At 35.0% G+C, this 19,294-nt stretch overlaps 1 non-coding gene across 1 annotated transcript; it reads right to left on the bottom strand.

Moving 5' to 3' along the window:
* Nucleotides 1-17,389: 17,389 nt before the first annotated feature.
* Nucleotides 17,390-17,460, bottom strand: Trnag-gcc. The gene has a single exon. It is a non-coding gene; the product is annotated as a tRNA-Gly (tRNA).
* Between the last annotated feature and the right edge of the window lie 1,834 nt (nucleotides 17,461-19,294).

A 19,294-nucleotide genomic window follows, 5' to 3' on the forward strand; every position in this document is an offset into this window, starting at 1 on the left:
ACAAGGGAGAGAGCAATTTGTCAAAACAGTGCGGATTATTAGCATAGACTAGAGTGGAGTGGAGTGGAGTGTGGTTGCAGATTCCTTTGTCAGTGTGTCAAACACAGACAGCCGGCTGAAACTATTCAAAGATTGCTGATAACGCACTATTGACAAGCACACAATGCATGTGTAGTGATGATGATGCAGAGAGAGAGAGAGAATTGAGAGTGAGTGAGAGAGGGTGGAGATAGTGGAGAAAAGCTAGGTGTGAGAATTGATGGAGGCGGAGGAATAGACAATATGTGTAAAAGGTTGATGTTGATAGTGAGAGACAGAGAGAGAGAAAGAGTGAGAGGATAAATTAGGAAATAATTTAGATAGAGAGAGAGAAAATGTTAGCGCGGGTGAAAGAGTGGAGAAAAGCCACGATGGGAGAATTGATAGAAGTGGAGGAATAAACAATATTTATGTGAGAATATGATGTTGGTGGTGAAAGAGAGAGATTGATTGAGTTCTTTATTCATGTAGATTACATTATATACTGGCTTATACACTTATATATAATAGTTTACGATACAGCAAGATAATAGATGAATTTACATAATATATACTGAAAAAAATTATTGGACTGTATATGATATAAAAAAGCAATTTGGAATAACTATAGATAATATTGTTGTGCATCCACATAAATTGGCGGAGCTTTTTAAAGAAAAATTGATATGTCCATTCTTTAAAAAATAATATTCAAATTACCCTTCCCACTAACTCTCTACCAAAACGTTTATTTAATTTATTCAACTGAAGATTTATTTATGAATGAAAATGTTGTAAAAAGTTCTAATTACTATGAAGATTGATTGAGTACTTTAATCTTTAACCAAAAGATTAGAGAGAAAGAGAGATTAATATGATAGAGAGAGAGAGAGAGAGAGAGAGAGAGAGAGAGAGAGAGAGAATTGAGAGTGAGTGAGAGAGGGTGGAGATAGTGGAGAAAAGCTAGGATGTGAGAATTGATAGAAGCGAAGGAATAGACAATAATGTGAAAGGATGATGTTGTGATAGTGAGAGAGGATAAAATAGGAAATCAGTTAGAGAGAGAATAGTGAGAAAGAGAGAGAAAATAGAGAGAGAAAGAGTGAGTATGTGAGAGAGTGGGGGAAAGCTAGGGATAGAAGAATTGATAAAATGGAGGAATAGACAATATGTGTGAGAATATGTTGTTGGTGGTGGAAGAGAGAGATTGATTGATTGATTGATTGAGTACTTCATTTATGTAGATTACAATATATACTGGCTTATACACTTATACAATAGCATACAATAGCTTACAATACAGCAAACATGTCTAATATCGGAGGAAAACTTTAATCTAGATTCTGAATCTAATAGAGAATACAACAAACATGTCTAATATCGAAGGAAAACTTTAATCTAGATTCTGAATCTAATAGAGAATACAACAAACATGTCTAATATCGAAGGAAAACTTTAATCTAGATTCTGAATCTAATAGAGAATATAGCAAACATGTCTAATATCGGAGGAAAACTTCAATCTAGACTCTGAATCTAATGGAGAATACAACAAACATGTCTAATATCGAAGGAAAACTGTAATCTAGATTCTGAATCTAATAGAGAATCTGGATTCTCGTTAGGATGGGGAATTTAGAATCTGATATTAACCAAAACATACAAAATCTAGAATCTGATTCTAATGTCAAAATCCTGAAATAAGAGACAGTAGAACCCTCGAAAGCACTAGAAACTTTGACAAGGGAGAGTGCAATTTGTCAAAACAGTGCGGATTATTAGCATAGACTAGAGTGGAGTGGAGTGGAGTGAAGTGTGGTTGCAGATTCCTTTGTCAGTGTGTCAAACACAGACAGCCGGCTGAAACTATTCAAAGATTGCTGATAACGCACTATTGACAAGCAGACAATACATGTGTAGTGATGATGGTGTAGAGTGAGAAAGAGAATGGAGAGTGAGTGAGAGAGGGTGGAGATAGTGGAGAAAAGCTAGGATGTGAGAATTGATGGAGGCGGAGGAATAGACAATATGTGTAAAAGGTTGATGTTGATAGTGAGAGACAGAGAGAGAAAAAGAGTGAGAGGATAAATTAGGAAATAATTTAGATAGAGACAGAGAAAATGTTAGCGCAGGTGAAAGAGTGGAGAAAAGCCACGATGGGAGAATTGATAGAAGTGGAGGAATAAACAATATTTATGTGAGAATATGATGTTGGTGGTGAAAGAGAGAGATTGATTGAGTTCTTTATTTATGTAGATTAATTATATACTGGCTTATACACTTATACAATAGCATACAATAGCTTACATACAGCAAAGTTTTAGATGAATTTACATACTATATACTTTTTTTTTTTTCTTGATTTTTATAGCACCTAGTTAAAGACTAATAAGCTATTCTATTTTGACATAAATTGATAAGAATATTTTTTGTGAAGGTAAAACCCATTGGTTAAGCCTTCTATATTGGTCAAGGATTAAATAAAGATTATTTTTAGCATAAAAGGATACAGTATTCTGCCTTTGCACTTCCAATTGAACACTTTAGCACTAAACTAATTCGTGTGGCTTTCTGCGTTGCAGTCTTCTTACTCCATGCACGTTGAGCAGCTGGATTGCTTCCACGTTCACATGTTGATGAAGTCTTTTCTCATGTTTTTCTGCAAATCTTTGGATTTCACTGATGACTGTCGCCACTCCCAGGTCGCGGTGGAGATCAGAGTTCCTGATGTACCAAGGAGCATCTACACAACTTCTGAGTACTTTGTTCTGGAAGCGCTGGATGATGTCGATATTGGATGGTCGGGTGCAGCCCCAGAGTTGAATTCCGTAGGTCCACACCGGCTTGAGAATCTGCTTGTAGAGAAGCAATTTGTTATAATTTGACAACTTTGATGTCCTCCCAAGTAGCCAGTACATTTTCTTGAATTTTATGCCAAGTTGTTCTCTTTTCTTCTTCACATGCTCCTTCCATCTAAGCTTGGCATCCAGCGTCATGCCTAGATACTTTGCAGTGTTGGAGTAGGGTACAATATTCCCATTGAGTGTTAAGGGGATATATTGAACTCTTCTGTTTGTAAAGTTGACTTGAACTGATTTTGCTTCATTCAATTTTATAAGCCAGTGTTTTGTCCAAACATTGATTCTGTTGACTGCCACCTGCAATTTCTCTGTAGAAACTTCAACAGTTTCACCAACTGATAAAACTGCTGTGTCATCAGCAAATGTTGCTACTGTTACGTTTTCGGGTTGAGGTATATCAGATGTGTATAGGAGGTACAAGAGGGGACCCAGCACACTTCCTTGAGGAACTCCAGCCCTGATTTCTCTGAGAGATGAAAAAGCATCATCTTGTTTTATCCTGAATAACGGTCTTGAAGATATGATTTCAGTATCAGACTGTATTCTGTTGGTAAGAACTGGTTCATTTTGTAGCACAATCCTGAATGCCATACTTTGTCGAAAGCCTGTGCTACATCAAGGAAAATTGCAGAGCAAACTTTCTTTTCCTCCAATGTATTTTCAATAATATTTGTTATTCTGTGCACCTGATCTATTGTACTATGTTTATCTCGAAATCCGAATTGATGGGTTGGTATTAATCCATTATCGTCCAGATAAGGCTTTAATCTTTTCAGTAGAAGTTTCTCAATAATTTTGATATTACTGGCAGTAGTGAAATTGGCCTATACGAGGTTACATCATGTGGTGGCTTTCCAGGTTTTGGTATCATGATGACATCGGCTACCTTCCAGAAACTTGGCACATATTTCAATCGGAATGAAGCGTTGAAGAGATGGCATAGCTTCACAATTGCTTTTCTTGGGAGCTCCTGTAGAATCTCTCCAGTTATTAAGTCGAAACCTGGCGTTTTCTTTCTGCTCAAAATTTTAATCTCATATTCTACCTCCCTTGGCGATGTTGGGGTGATAACTCCTGCTCCAAGATGATGAGGATTCTCATCTATGATTGTTTCCTCATGAGGTGAGAAAACCTTTTCCAGATGATCAGCAAACAAATCGGCTTTCTCTTTATTGCTCCTTGCCCAGCAATCTTGATTCTTCCTTATCGGTGTAACTTGTTCAAGAGGTCTCTTCAGTTTCCTGGTTGATCTCCATAATGAAAAATTTGTAGTAGACTCATTGGTTAACTCTTCTAAGTATTTATTGATATCATGTTGTTTTACATCCTGTATCATCTTTCTCAGTTCATTAGTAATTCTATTAAGTTCTGTTTTAATTCTTGGATTTCTTGTTGATTGCCATGATCTTCTTGTTCTTCTTCTTTTTTCTATCAACTCTCTTACCGCTACAGGATAGCAATTACCTTTGAAAATCCTGCTTTGAAGTAGTGGTGTATTTTCCCAGGCACATTGTTGGATATTGATTACAAACTCCTGGACTTCAGTTTCTAGTTCATCTATAGTTTGCAGAGATGTGTTCAAGTCTATTCTAGAGTCTATCATATTTTAAAAGTTTCTAAATCTGTGTACCTGTTGATGAGTCTAGGTGGCATTTCTTTTTAACAGCTGCACTGTGCATTGTCAAAACTATTGGCGAATGGTCAGAGTTGGGATCAAATTTTTCTTCAACTTCTACACAGTTTGGTGAAATATTTTTGTGATGAAAAAATCTATCAGGTCTGGAATTTTTGTTTTGTTTGTTGGCCAGTAAGTTGGTTTCCTTGTTGAGTGAACATCGCAGTGGTATTCATTAACAGCCAGTAATAGCTCCTTTCCTTTAGTTGTGGTCAGTCGGGACCCCCATTGTGTATTCTTTGAATTGAAGTCTCCTCCGATGATAAATTTCCCTGTGAAGTTGCTTAGGAAATCAATATATTCTATCTTCTTCAAATTAAATCGTGGTGGACAGTAGACGGCTCCAATTGTGATCGTACCAGATGGTCTACCGATAAGTTTGACTTTGATTGAAATCGACTGGAACTCCTGCAATTCTATCTTCTTGAACTCGTGATGGTTTAGCTCTTCTCTTACAATAACCGCACTTCCGCCTCTAGCGCTGTTGTTGGGATGTATGGCATGGTACGTTTTGTACCCTCTAATTTTAAAGTAGGATTCTTTGGTGAAATGAGTTTCGGAAATGAGACAGGCATCTATTTTATGCTCAATTAGAATTGCTAATAGATCATCTTTGTGCTGTAGTAATCCATTAGCATTCCAAGTCATAATTTTGAATCTATTTTCCATGCTTCTTGTGAATGACTTCTGGAACTGAAATATTTTCCAGTTTTTCTAACCTACTTAAAATTGATTTATTGAGTCCTTCTTGCACAACTAGTTTCTCAAGAATCAATTTAAGTTGAGTTGTAATGCTCAGTTCCAAATCTTTACTCAAGTTGTAATCTTGAAGACTTGACTTTTCGTTACTGTTGATAGGTACTTTATTTTTCAGCTTATCAGCATAACTCTGGTTCTCCTTAACTCTACTGTCATTTATTACAGCTCTCTGTGGCACAATAGGATCGTTTCTTTTGTTGACTGACGAAATAGATTTTATTGCTTTTTTCTTATTTCGAAGTGCCTGCAACTCTTGTGCTACAACACATCCTCTATAATTAGCAGGGTGCTCCATCCCACAATTGTAGCATTTAGGCTTAACTTCTTTACTCTTAGTACAGTTGATAGTGATGTGGGGACCAGCGCATTTCACGCACCTAGGCTCCTTCTGGCAGTATTTTTTAGTGTGTCCCCAGGTTTGACAATTTTTACATTGCGGTAGAAATTTCGATTTTTTCAGGGGACTACTTCAACCTTCATACCCATAATTACACATATTTCATAAATTCTATTTATGCTCTCTGTGTTTTCAAAAGTTAACATGAATATTGGGAGTGGTTCTTTTGTTTTCCATTTAAGAATGTTTACCACGTCCAAAATTTTAAATCCTTTTTCCTGAAGTTCCTCTTTTATTTCCTGTGGATTGCAAGTGCTGTGCAACTTCTTCACTATTACTCTAATGGGTCTCGTTTGCTTGTTTTCAAACGAAGACCAATTCATTTTTTTGTCATTCAGCAATGATGTAGCTAGTCTATAATTATCCTCAGATTCAACGTTGAGTTTTAAGCTACCATTATTCAATAGTGTGATCTTATAAGAGTCTTTTATTTTTTCATTCAAAATCTTATACACTACTTGATAGTCTTGGATGTTGTAGAGTATTATTGGAGGAGGTCTCTTAATTTGTTTGATACTAGGAGTTTTTTTTGGTTCAGCATTCTCTTTTAGTTCAGTTTCTCTACGTGAACTCACTTTCTGCTCATTGGATGATTGTGTTGGAGGTGAGTCAGATTGTTCTCTCTTCCTCTTTCTTTGCTTTTGTCGAATCCATTCTGTTTCAGTAGATAATTCTTCTTCATCGGTATGATAATTGTCCGTATTTTTTTCTTCATTATTAGATTTAGTCTCTAACGCTGATAATCTAGTTTGAAGCTGTTCAAGTTGAATTTTAAGTTCAGAACTTATTTTTTCTGATTGCTGGAATTTTGTATTAGCTTCGTTCCAAGCTTTAAATAAAAATTTTTCGCATTCTGATTGAATTTTATCAGTTCGAACCTTGTAGGAGACAGGTTTATTTTCTTCAGTTATAGTAATAATAGTCGTATTATCGTCACCGTCCATAGTTACGATAGTTCAGTTCTCACAATAGAATTACCGATTCAGCACTCACCGAAGCAGCAATATCCGAACTCGGCTACAGTCATAGTTGCATGCCAACGCGCGCGCGCACGCACACACACACTCACTCACAATTCGGCAATGCCGTTTTCACTGACACAACAGTTTGATGGTACACTTTTAGAACAACTACATGAATTTCAAAACACGTCCACTCGCTTCGGCTTCTGAAAGCTGACTATATGACATAATATATACTGAAAAAAAATTATTGGACTGTATATGATATAAAAAGCAATTTGGAATAACTATAGATAATAGTGTTGTGCATCCACATAAATTGGCGGAGCTTTGGACATATCAATGTCCATTCTTTGAAAATAATATTCAAATTACCCTTCCCACTAACCCTCTACCAAAACGTTAATTTAATTTATTCAACTGAAGATTTATTTATGAATTAAAATGTTGTAAAAAAGTTGTAAAAACTTCCAATTAATATGAAGATTAGAGAGAGAAAAAGAGATTAATATGATGGAGAGAGAGAGAGAGAGAAAGAAAGAGAGAGTGTGTTAGAGAGTGGAGGGACCTATGATGTGAGAATTGATAGAAGCGGAGGAATAGACAATAATGTGAAAGGATGATGGATGTTGATAGTGAGAGAGAGGATAAAATAGGAAATCAGTTAGAGGGAAAATAGTGAGAAAGAGAGAGAAAATAGAGTGAGAAAGAGTGAGTATGTGAGAGAGTGGAGGAAAGCTAGGGATAGAAGAATTGATAGAAATGGAGGAATAGACAATATATGTGAGAATATGATGTTGGTGGTGGAAGAGAGAGAAAGAGATAGAGAGATTGATTGATTGATTGAGTACTTCAACCTTCATACCCATAATTACACATATTTCATAAATTCTATTTATGCTCTCTGTGTTTTCAAAAGTTAACATGAATATTGGGAGTGGTTCTTTTGTTTTCCATTTAAGAATGTTTACCACGTCCAAAATTTAAATCCTTTTTCCTGAAGTTCCTCTTTTATTTCCTGTGGATTGCAAGTGCTGTGCAACTTCTTCACTATTACTCTAATGGGTCTCGTTTGCTTGTTTTCAAACGAAGACCAATTCATTTTTTGTCATTCAGCAATGATGTAGCTAGTCTATAATTATCCTCAGATTCAACGTTGAGTTTTAAGCTACCATTATTCAATAGTGTGATCTTATAAGAGTCTTTTATTTTTTCATTCAAAATCTTATACACTACTTGATAGTCTTGGATGTTGTAGAGTATTATTGGAGGAGGTCTCTTAATTTGTTTGATACTAGGAGTTTTTTTTGGTTCAGCATTCTCTTTTAGTTCAGTTTCTCTACGTGAACTCACTTTCTGCTCATTGGATGATTGTGTTGGAGGTGAGTCAGATTGTTCTCTCTTCCTCTTTCTTTGCTTTTGTCGAATCCATTCTGTTTCAGTAGATAATTCTTCTTCATCGGTATGATAATTGTCCGTATTTTTTTCTTCATTATTAGATTTAGTCTCTAACGCTGATAATCTAGTTTGAAGCTGTTCAAGTTGAATTTTAAGTTCAGAACTTATTTTTTCTGATTGCTGGAATTTTGTATTAGCTTCGTTCCAAGCTTTAAATAAAAATTTTTCGCATTCTGATTGAATTTTATCAGTTCGAACCTTGTAGGAGACAGGTTTATTTTCTTCAGTTATAGTAATAATAGTCGTATTATCGTCACCGTCCATAGTTACGATAGTTCAGTTCTCACAATAGAATTACCGATTCAGCACTCACCGAAGCAGCAATATCCGAACTCGGCTACAGTCATAGTTGCATGCCAACGCGCGCGCGCACGCACACACACACTCACTCACAATTCGGCAATGCCGTTTTCACTGACACAACAGTTTGATGGTACACTTTTAGAACAACTACATGAATTTCAAAACACGTCCACTCGCTTCGGCTTCTGAAAGCTGACTATATGACATAATATATACTGAAAAAAAATTATTGGACTGTATATGATATAAAAAGCAATTTGGAATAACTATAGATAATAGTGTTGTGCATCCACATAAATTGGCGGAGCTTTGGACATATCAATGTCCATTCTTTGAAAATAATATTCAAATTACCCTTCCCACTAACCCTCTACCAAAACGTTAATTTAATTTATTCAACTGAAGATTTATTTATGAATTAAAATGTTGTAAAAAAGTTGTAAAAACTTCCAATTAATATGAAGATTAGAGAGAGAAAAAGAGATTAATATGATGGAGAGAGAGAGAGAGAGAAAGAAAGAGAGAGTGTGTTAGAGAGTGGAGGGACCTATGATGTGAGAATTGATAGAAGCGGAGGAATAGACAATAATGTGAAAGGATGATGGATGTTGATAGTGAGAGAGAGGATAAAATAGGAAATCAGTTAGAGGGAAAATAGTGAGAAAGAGAGAGAAAATAGAGTGAGAAAGAGTGAGTATGTGAGAGAGTGGAGGAAAGCTAGGGATAGAAGAATTGATAGAAATGGAGGAATAGACAATATATGTGAGAATATGATGTTGGTGGTGGAAGAGAGAGAAAGAGATAGAGAGATTGATTGATTGATTGAGTACTTCATTTATGTAGATTACAATATATACTGGCTTATACACTTATACAATAGCATACAATAGCTTACAATACAGCAAAGTTTTAGATGAATTTACATAACATAAACTAAGAAAATAATTATTGAACTGTACAATGCTATAAAAAAGCAATTTGAATAACTATACAAGATAATATTGTAATGCATCTACGTAAATTGGCGGAGCTTTGGACCTATCATTTTTTAGAGAGAGAGAGAGAGAGAGAGAGAGAGAGAGAGAGTGAGAGAGAGAGAGAGAGAGAGAGAGAGAGAGAGAGAGAGAGAGAGAGAGAGAGAGAGAGAGAGGCGATAAGGAGATAAAGAAAGAGTGAGAGAATAAATGAGTGGTTGTGGTGGAGTGTGAGAGAGAAGATGGAAGCTAGAATTAGAGAACTGATAGAAGAGGAAGACTGGACAATATTTGCCATGATGAGACGGTGAGAGAGAGAGACTATAAGGAGATAAAGAGTGGAAATAAAAGAGAAAAAGAGTGAGTGAGTGTGGGAGAGTGGAGGGAAGCTAGAATGGGAGAATATTGATAGACGCGGAAGAATAGACTACATTTAAAGATAATAAAATATATCAATTTATTCAACACAGTTAATTATATGTAATACAATAAATGATGATTTATGTAAGAGGATTATTAGCGTATGACCTATACGATTATAGGCGCACACAAATACATGAAATATTCAAAGAAAACTCTTGCATCAGACCGTTGTTAGGCTGATACAGTATTTTAAATAGTACATTAAATTTTTATATCGAGGTTGTCAATGTAGTGTAGTGAATATGGAAAACCCGAAATAAAATCATTAATAAATAATGACAAATAATAAATAAATAATAATTTTATTTATTTATTTTTTTTTTTTTATTTATATATTACATGTCATAGGCCATTACAAGAAAAGCATGGACAATTGTCATACAAAAATCAGTCAACAAAAACATAACTTAATCTAGCAATACAAGTTCTTATTTCTAAACAATGCATTATATAATGATGACAAAGTACTATGACTATGATGCACACTATCATAGATACCAGTACACAAAAGGATATTTCCATCATAAATTTCACTTGACATTCAATTTAGGTTTTGGAATTATATGGCCACTTTGACAAGTTGTGTGGTAATTGTTAGTAATGTATTTAATTGTAATTACTAAATTGTTAAGACATAGATTAATTTTTTTTTGGAGTTCAGTTCGTCACTTTACAGACATTTTAGCGCACGACGTCTGTAGCATCCTGTAATTCATTAGGTACGTAGACTGCAATAATTTCTGATAATAATGTTTCATCGTCTGTCAAGCCCCTCCACATTCACAAGCAGGGGTAAACTAAGGCACAACTACTCACACTTAGGCGACTCAGGTCGAGAAGAGACTCGACTCTAGTCGAGAGCATGTGTTTTCAAATGGTGACAGTCGCGGAGACTAGAGTCGACTGGTCTGAGTGTCACCATTTGGAAACACATGCTCTCGACTAGAGTCGAGTCTCTCTCGACCTGAGTCGCCTAAGTGTGAGTAGTTGAGTTTACCCCAGTCATTGAGAGGAGCCCCACACCTCCCGTGGCCACTTCTAAAAGAAGTTCAAACTAGTCTAAAATATGAAGGGCACTAGGATGGAGAGGATATTTATTCAAACTAAGTTTCAAAAGGAACCGATAGAAAAAGGGAGAGCGAGATAAGAGCAAATCAAAGAGATAAATATGGAGAAAGAGAGGATCTAGACCACGTTAAGGGCCGTTTGCACAGTGACAGTTTAAACTAAAATTCATTTCAAACTGGATTAAATCCGTATCAAGTCTCGTTTGTTATAATGTGTTTCATTTTGAGTTTAAGCCACCAGCTGATTGAATTCAGTTTGAGCTTTGACTGTGCAAACGGCCCCAAATGTTCAAATTGCGAAGAATTTTCAATTAATGAAAAATGTGTTGAACAAAAAATGTTTTAGATAGGAAGAGAACTAGGATTAATTGATTGAGTACTTTATTTATGTAGATTACAATATATACTGTCTTATCCACTTATATACAATAGCTTACAATACAGCAAAATTATAGATGAATTTACATGATATAGACTAAGAAAATAATCATTGAACTGTACATGATATGAAAAAGCAATTTGTAATATAAAACTATAGATAATAATTATATTGTTATGCATCTACATAAATTGGCGGAGCTTTGGACATTTCAATGTCCATTCTTCGGAAAGAATATTAAAAATATCCTCCCCACTAACTCTCTACCTAAAAGAGATGGATGGAGAGAATATGATATGCGAACGAAGTTCCAAAATAACCGATAGAGTAAGAACAGAAAATCAAAGAGAGAGGAAATGAGGAGAGAGAGAGAGGATCTATAGCACTCTAGGAGAGTGGTTGATAAACTGACTGACAATATATTCGCTAAACAAAACAGAAGCTTCCATCAGTTGCAAAGACAGAGGTACAAAGGTATTGTATTCAGATTGCAACAATAGGCTTCCCAACAATGGAAATGTATTCATTGTTTGTCAAAGCTCAAACAGATACATTGTTCGACATGGATACATTTTGTCCAAATTTGAGCTGTGCAGATTTTAGCGGTATAGAGATTCACTTCTAAATGCCAGCATTGCGCATAGAATAACATCAAAGCTGTCGATTCAACTAATGCTGACAATAAGTGGTTTTATTCTTTATTTTGTGAATTTAAATTTTGTTTTATGTTTTCACGAGAGTTTTATTATCAATCTATCTAAATTTAAAATTGTTTGTTTCATTCATTCTTCCATCCATTCATTGTACAATATACTATCTCCTTCTTCTTCTTATTGTGCCTGTCCGCTACGAACGTGGGCGATTTTCACTTTATCCACGGCAATACGAAATATTTCTATGGAGCTTTTTCCACACCAGGATCGGATGTTGTTTAGCCAAGAAATTCTTCTTCTACCTGGGCCCCTCTTTCCAAAAATCTTTCCTTGGAGAATCACCTGTAATAGAGAATATCTTTCGTCGTTTCTCATTACATGTCCCAGATACTGAATCTTTTTGCATTTGATGGTGGTGATTATCTCAATGTCTTTCCCCATTCTCCTTAGAACCTCAATGTTTGTTACGCGATCAGTCCATGGTAACCTCAGAATCCTTCTGTATGCCCACATCTCGCATGAAACAAGTCTTTCACTAATGGCCTCATTCAGAGTCCAGGACTCTGCACCATATAATAGGACTCTAAACACATAACATCTGAGCATTTTTATCTTCGTTTCTAGGGAGTAATTCTTGCTCTTGAAAATGGAGCCCATTCTATTGAAAGCTGATCTGGACTTTCCTATTCTTGACTTTATGAATGAATGAATAATTGCTTTTATTTTAACATTGTTTCCTAGATAATATTATACAAGAACATAATTTTAATTATAAAAAGCATTAAACCCTTGGTCAACGACCGTCAGGGTGAGGTTTGTCATGAGTAGACTCCATACAGAATTACACATTCTTGTTTTTAAAATACTTTTCCCTTAGTGTTCATTCAACAGTTCACAACGCACTATCCATTGAACTCTGAAATCAAGTAGTGTCTGTATTTCCATGCACCAACACAGTATGCACCTATCTTTAGCCAGTCATCTCCGTTTAGGTAGTTCTTCAGATCTTCCCGTGACAATGCTGCTCTGCCAAAGTGTTGCCATCTGAACTCGACAAGTATGGGACATTTTCCAATGAAATGCGTGACATCCTCCTCCTCCTTCCTATTGCACAATGAGCAGAGTCTGTTCCCGTTGAATGAATACTTATTGAGTCGGATCAATTCATTTCTTGCTTTGAAGAACCACTTGATGAATTGAAAGCTGGAATTTTGAGAAATGTAATCATTCCAGTGATTGAGCTCTCGGCGAATGGTGTACCGCTGGCTCATGGCGACCCGCTGCATCTGTTGATCTCGCAGCTTACTTCCAATCCTGTCAATCGTCTGGTCGATGTTCAAACTACCTGCTGCTATCCCCTCCCATGGAATGCCAAATAAGTCATCCAGCATCCTCCAGTCATCATACAGAAATAGCCTTCTTCGAATCATCAATTTCAATAGCATACATGGATATCTTCCTTCATGCAGATTCAAACATCGCTTTACAAACTGAAGGTGTAGCCTTATTGTATGCAGGAAGATTGGACAGACTCCGGTCTCCAGAAGCAAAGCCTGATTCGGGGTGTATGATGGGAGACAAAATACCTTCTTAAGGAAGAAACGCTGGATACTTTCAACCACATCATAGATTCTTCCTCCCCACACCTGTGCTGCGTAAGAAATTACAGACCTTCCCACTGCATCGAAAATTTGTAGCTTTGATTTGAATGGTATCCCATCATTAAGGAGGATATCATTGAAGTGATTCATAGCCATCTTTGCTGAGAGTGATTTTTCTCTAAAATGCTCTGTTAATGATAGCTTTGTGGACAATCTTACTCCCAGATACTTATACGAGTTAACAACCTCTATTGGCCTCTCCTCAAAACACCACTTTTCAAGCCTCCCCTGCCTTCCACCATTTCTGAAGATGACGATTTTGGACTTATCCAGGTTAATCAGCAAGTTCCACTTTCTACAATAATCCTCCAGTACTCTAATCATTCTGGTCATACTCAGTTTATCGGATGCCAACAAGACAACATCATCAGCATAGGCAAGCATTTTAATGCACACGTTATTCAGTCTTATTCCTCCTTCCATATCGTCCTCTATGTCATTGAGGAAGAGGGAGAACAGAATTGGGCTAAGTAAACAGCCTTGCTTGACACCTGTCTTTGTGAAGAATCTATCAGACAGACCTTCAGAGCTCCATACCCTGGCTGATGTGTTGCTGTATATCTTCTGGATAATCTTTAACATCTTTGTTGATAAACCTATTTCTGATAGTTTGAAAAATAGCGCATGCCTGTCCACTCTATCAAATGCAGCCGAAAAATCGACAAAAAAGGCATAGACTTTCTGCCTTTTAACTGCTAGGTGCATTTTAATAATGGCCATCAAACTGAAGATATTGTCCACTGTTGAGTAGTTCTGTCTGAAACCCACCTGGAGCTCGTTCAGGATGTTGTGATGATGGATCCACGTCTTCAGCCTCTCCAAGATGAGACCAGTAAACAGTTTTGCTCCAGTATTACCAAACGATATTCCTCTATAATTGGAAGCATCCTCTGGATCACCTTTCTTGAAGATTGGAAACACAATCGAAGTATGGAAGTCCTGTGGAACGACATGAGAAACGTTGTAGATGCTATTGAAGACCTCCAACAATCTGTTCATGAATACTGTTGGAGCATTCTTGTAAAATTCGTACGGAATTCTGTCTTCGCCTGGGGCTTTGCCATCCTTTACGTGAAGAATCACCTTATCTAGTTCCTCCTTTCGAAACGGTGCATCTAGAAAGTCATCACGCACATAGGGTTCAGGATACAACATTCTATCAGCCAGTACTATTGGATTCAACAAAACCTTGAAATGCTGCTCCCAGTCTTTCAAAGAAATACTTGCTCCTGCCATATGTTGCTTCTTCTTCAGTTGCCTAACCAGTTTCCAAAAATCTCTGGAGTCTCTCACCGTCTGAAAACTATCTGCACATTTCTTCCAGTAAGCCTTTTTCTTTTCTCCACAGAGTCTTTTGTATTCCGAGTTCGCGTGAATGTACTGCCTCTTTATCACATCTGAATCAGTTTTTCTGTACTCATTGAGTAATTTGAAGGTTTCTTCTCTTTTTCTATGGCATTCTTTGTCGAACCACTCAGCTTGCATCCTTGAATTTCCTTGAACATTTCCCCGGCGCCACCCATGCAAGTGATGACTCTTATTAATAGCTTCAATAAGATAGCACCAGTCATCTTCCAAGTCAATATTCCAGATATCTTTCCTGTTAATCACTTCCTCAAGCCGCCTCCGGTATTCAGCTCTTTTTGATGAGACCCATTTCAGCTTCGGTCTAATTGGCAATATGTTTTTGGATTGTCTTCCTGCTCCTGCAATTTTTATAGTTGCTTGTATAGGTTGATGGTCAGAAAATATGGCTGGGATGACTGAGAAATCCGATAGACAGCTCAGCAGTTCAATTTTGATTCTCACAATATAATTATTTTCGACTTTAACAAACTTGGGATGAATCGAACAATTATTTCCTCTTTTTATTCCATAAATTTCTCCTCCACTTGCTCTACCGTAGCATGTAGCTCTAATTGCAGGAATCCAAATCATTTCATATTGGGGAAACTTTTTTTCAACTAGAAGAAAGCTATTTTAATCTTCGATAAACGTCTCAAAGAGGAGGAAAATAACGTAATTTTGAAGGAAATTTGAGAAATCTGCATCATTCAATTTATTCTGTATTCCAGCCACATTAAATGCAACTACATTCAGAGTTAGCTTTTCGTTCAGATTGATTTGTTCTGAACAACAGTCTTGTTGATAGGCTTTACTAATTATTTCTTTTGTCGCCCCCTGAGGAACGAAAAAACGAGCTGATATCTGATGCTTTCCCTTGCCTCAATTTTCCTTTTCCTGCGTTTTGCCCTTCAGCCTCTCTTCTGCGCTTTTTCAGATTTCCCTCCCGAAAATTCTTGACTTTATTTCCTCAGTAATATCCCATCCTTCATTTATTATGGTTCCCAGGTAGCTATACTTCTTTACTCTTTCCACTGGTGCTTGATTGAAATATAGGTGATCTCCATTTATGTTATTCTTGCTTATTATAATCATCAGTTTCAATATATACTATAATCATAATATAATTATGACATTGGAGGAAAATCTAGGCTGAGCCTGTACTATTTCTCTCCAAAAATTTTGTTTTATTCTAATTTTATTTTCAGATTGTTATTTGGTGTAGAAATTGAAATTGACACAATCTATGTATAATATTTAGATAATTTGAAACTAAATTAGGAAATTGAAGAAGTTTTGGGCAATAGCCTGTTTTTTCTTCTCCGATCTTTGTATTGTTTGTGCTATCCTAATAATTAAATAAATAATAATAATAATAATAATAATAATAATAATAATAATAAATAATAAATAATAATAATAAATAAAAAATAAATAATAATAATAATAATAATAATAATAATAATAATAATAATAATAATAATAAATAATAATAAATAATAATAATAAATAATAAATAATAATAATAATAATAATAATAATAATAAATAAAATAAATAATAAATAATAAATAATAAATAATAATAATAAATAATAATAAATAATAATAATAATAATAATAAATAATAAATAAATAATAAATAATAAATAAAATAAATAAATAATAAATAATAATAATAATAATAATAATAATAATAATAAATAATAAATAATAAATAAATAAATAATAATAAAATAAATGGAGTAAACCTCACTGTATGGTGGATAGTGTATCAAGAATATAATATATTTATTTATTGCAAATATTCGTGAAAGATTATGATCGAAACTTAGAGAGATGTTTAAAATATTACCATACGAAACCGTGAAAGATTTATTTTAGACTATAGCAGGTAATCTGTGCTCCACAATTTTTCGCCCACAGAGTGTAGTCGTCATGGACTTGTAGAAGTAGTGAGAACGTTTTGTTGGAAACTTTCTCAAGTGGAGAACAAAAATTTTCTTGAGGAACAAGGATTTCCACAAGTTGACGAAACTGTTGCTGTTTTTTTTTCAAGAAATTTACAACCAATTGCCACGATTTGTTGAAGAAATTTACAACCAATTGCCACAATTTGTTGAAGAAATTTACAACCAATTGCCACAATTTGTTGAAGAAATTTACAACCAATTGCCACAATTTGTTGAAAACCCAATCGAAAACTCTGGTGAACAATATTATTAACGTAGATGATTATTTTTCAAACAATTATCAAGATTCAAACAGCTAAAAATCACTTTTGAACAACTAAATTACACATAGCAGTCAGGTGTTTATAAATAAAAACTATTAGTGGAGCGCTTTCGGACACTAGGCCCTTCTTCATCAACACTCTATGTCGTAATTTAGTTGTTCAAAAGAGTGATTTATTAACAAGCAGTTCGTAATGGAAACAACATTGAAGAGCAAAAAATGTTGCATCGACCGGGAATCGAACCCGGGCCGCCCGCGTGGCAGGCGAGCATTCTACCACTGAACCATCGATGCTTCATATTAACTGGAACAATTTCTAAACTCTTGTTTCCAGAAAACAGGAATTATTGTAAACACGTTCTATGACGTCACAAGGTCAACTCGCACAGTAAAACTAAAGATAGTGTATAGTAACTTTGTTTTAATGAGATATTAATAATGTGATAATGATAGGATATAGGATAGTACATCCATTCACTAGCCTTGGAAAAAACAGATATTGCGAGATTTAGTACTCACTTAAAAATCTCAGCATTTTGTTTTTAAAAAATAAATATATTTATTTATAGAAAAATAAATTAATGCTTCCCATTCGATCAATGTTGAGTTTCAAATCACTGTCACCTTCAGAACCTTTCCAAATTTATAAGTTAAATTTATTCGTTCATTCATCTCTCACTTTGGTAGAGAGTTAGTGGGAAGAATATTTTGAATATTCTTTCCAAAGAATGGACATTGATATGACCAAAGCTCCGCCAATTTATGAATATACATTACAATATCATCTATAGTTATTGCAAATTGCTTTTTTCATATCATATACAGTTCAATAATAATTTTCTTAGTCTATATTATGTAAATTCATCTATAATTTTGCTGTATTGTAAGCTATTGTATATAAGTGTGTAAGCCAGTATATATTGTAATCTACATGAATAAAGTAATCAATCAATCACCATAAACAGTATTTTCTTTTGTCATAAACAATCAGCCCCATCATTTTGGACAACATATCATTCATGAAATTCTAAACAATTAATTATCAATTCCACCAAATTATAATAATCCAAACTTATGGTTTATGACATTAAGATGTGTTGTTGGAATTTCAGCTTAGTCTTTCCAATATTGATTTTTGTCTTAATAGAAAATTACAGGTGAATGATTTATTGATTGTTGTTTATTGATTGATAAATTTACTATAGTGAGGTCCACTTCATAATGGCAGTGTTTGATTGATAATGGTGTTGATATCCTTGTCTATCATTCAACAAAGCGGATAGCACTATCTCTTTCTCACTTTGCTCGTTGCCAGATCGACTTTCAACAATGTAGAAATAATAATTAATTAACAAAATATTCCATCTTAATTATGAAAATTCCGGTTAAATTATTTAAGAACAATTTCTTGTTCAATATATTATACTAGTAGTTCTGTGAACAGTAGACCTCACGCAGTATTCTCATCCACAAGTACCTGATTGAAACTAAAGACCTTATGGAAATACAGCAATAGACTGGCTTCTCCACACATCTGTGTAATCACTTGTCAGCTGATTTATGATGACTAGCAGGAACCCGTGCTTCGCAAGGAACTATTTCAAAATTGATAATCTGAAAACTTGACGTACCGTATGAAATTTTGAAGAATTGAAAATAGACCTATAACCATCCTTGGTCAATTAAGAATCTAGCCTGTATGCAAAATTTCAAGTTGATTAGTCCAGAAGTTCAGACGTGATAATGCGTCAAACATAATTTTCCTATCCCGTACGTGTATAAGCCAACTCTTTATTTTATTATAGATATGGTTAACGACTGCAAGAGATAGGAGTGTGGAACAGAATAGTTCTGAAACTATGATAGCCCCAGAAGTTTCTCGAACACATAGTAGGTGCTACATGAACTTTTTGAAAGTGATTTAAAAAAATGTTAAAACAACAGAACTGAAAGTTGTCAACCTTATCATTCTACCTCCATTTAGAGAGTTCGATTCGAACGCAGAAATCATTTATAATTTACTAAACGATAGGATAAGTTGAATAGTTTCCCTTTCAGGGGGAGTTTTGACAACCCACAAAACTCATTTTTCATTTGAGGAAATATCGAAAAGGTGCATAGGATCTTA

This window comes from Nilaparvata lugens, chromosome 13, assembly GCF_014356525.2.
Source record: "Nilaparvata lugens isolate BPH chromosome 13, ASM1435652v1, whole genome shotgun sequence".
Taxonomy (NCBI): domain Eukaryota; kingdom Metazoa; phylum Arthropoda; class Insecta; order Hemiptera; family Delphacidae; genus Nilaparvata; species Nilaparvata lugens.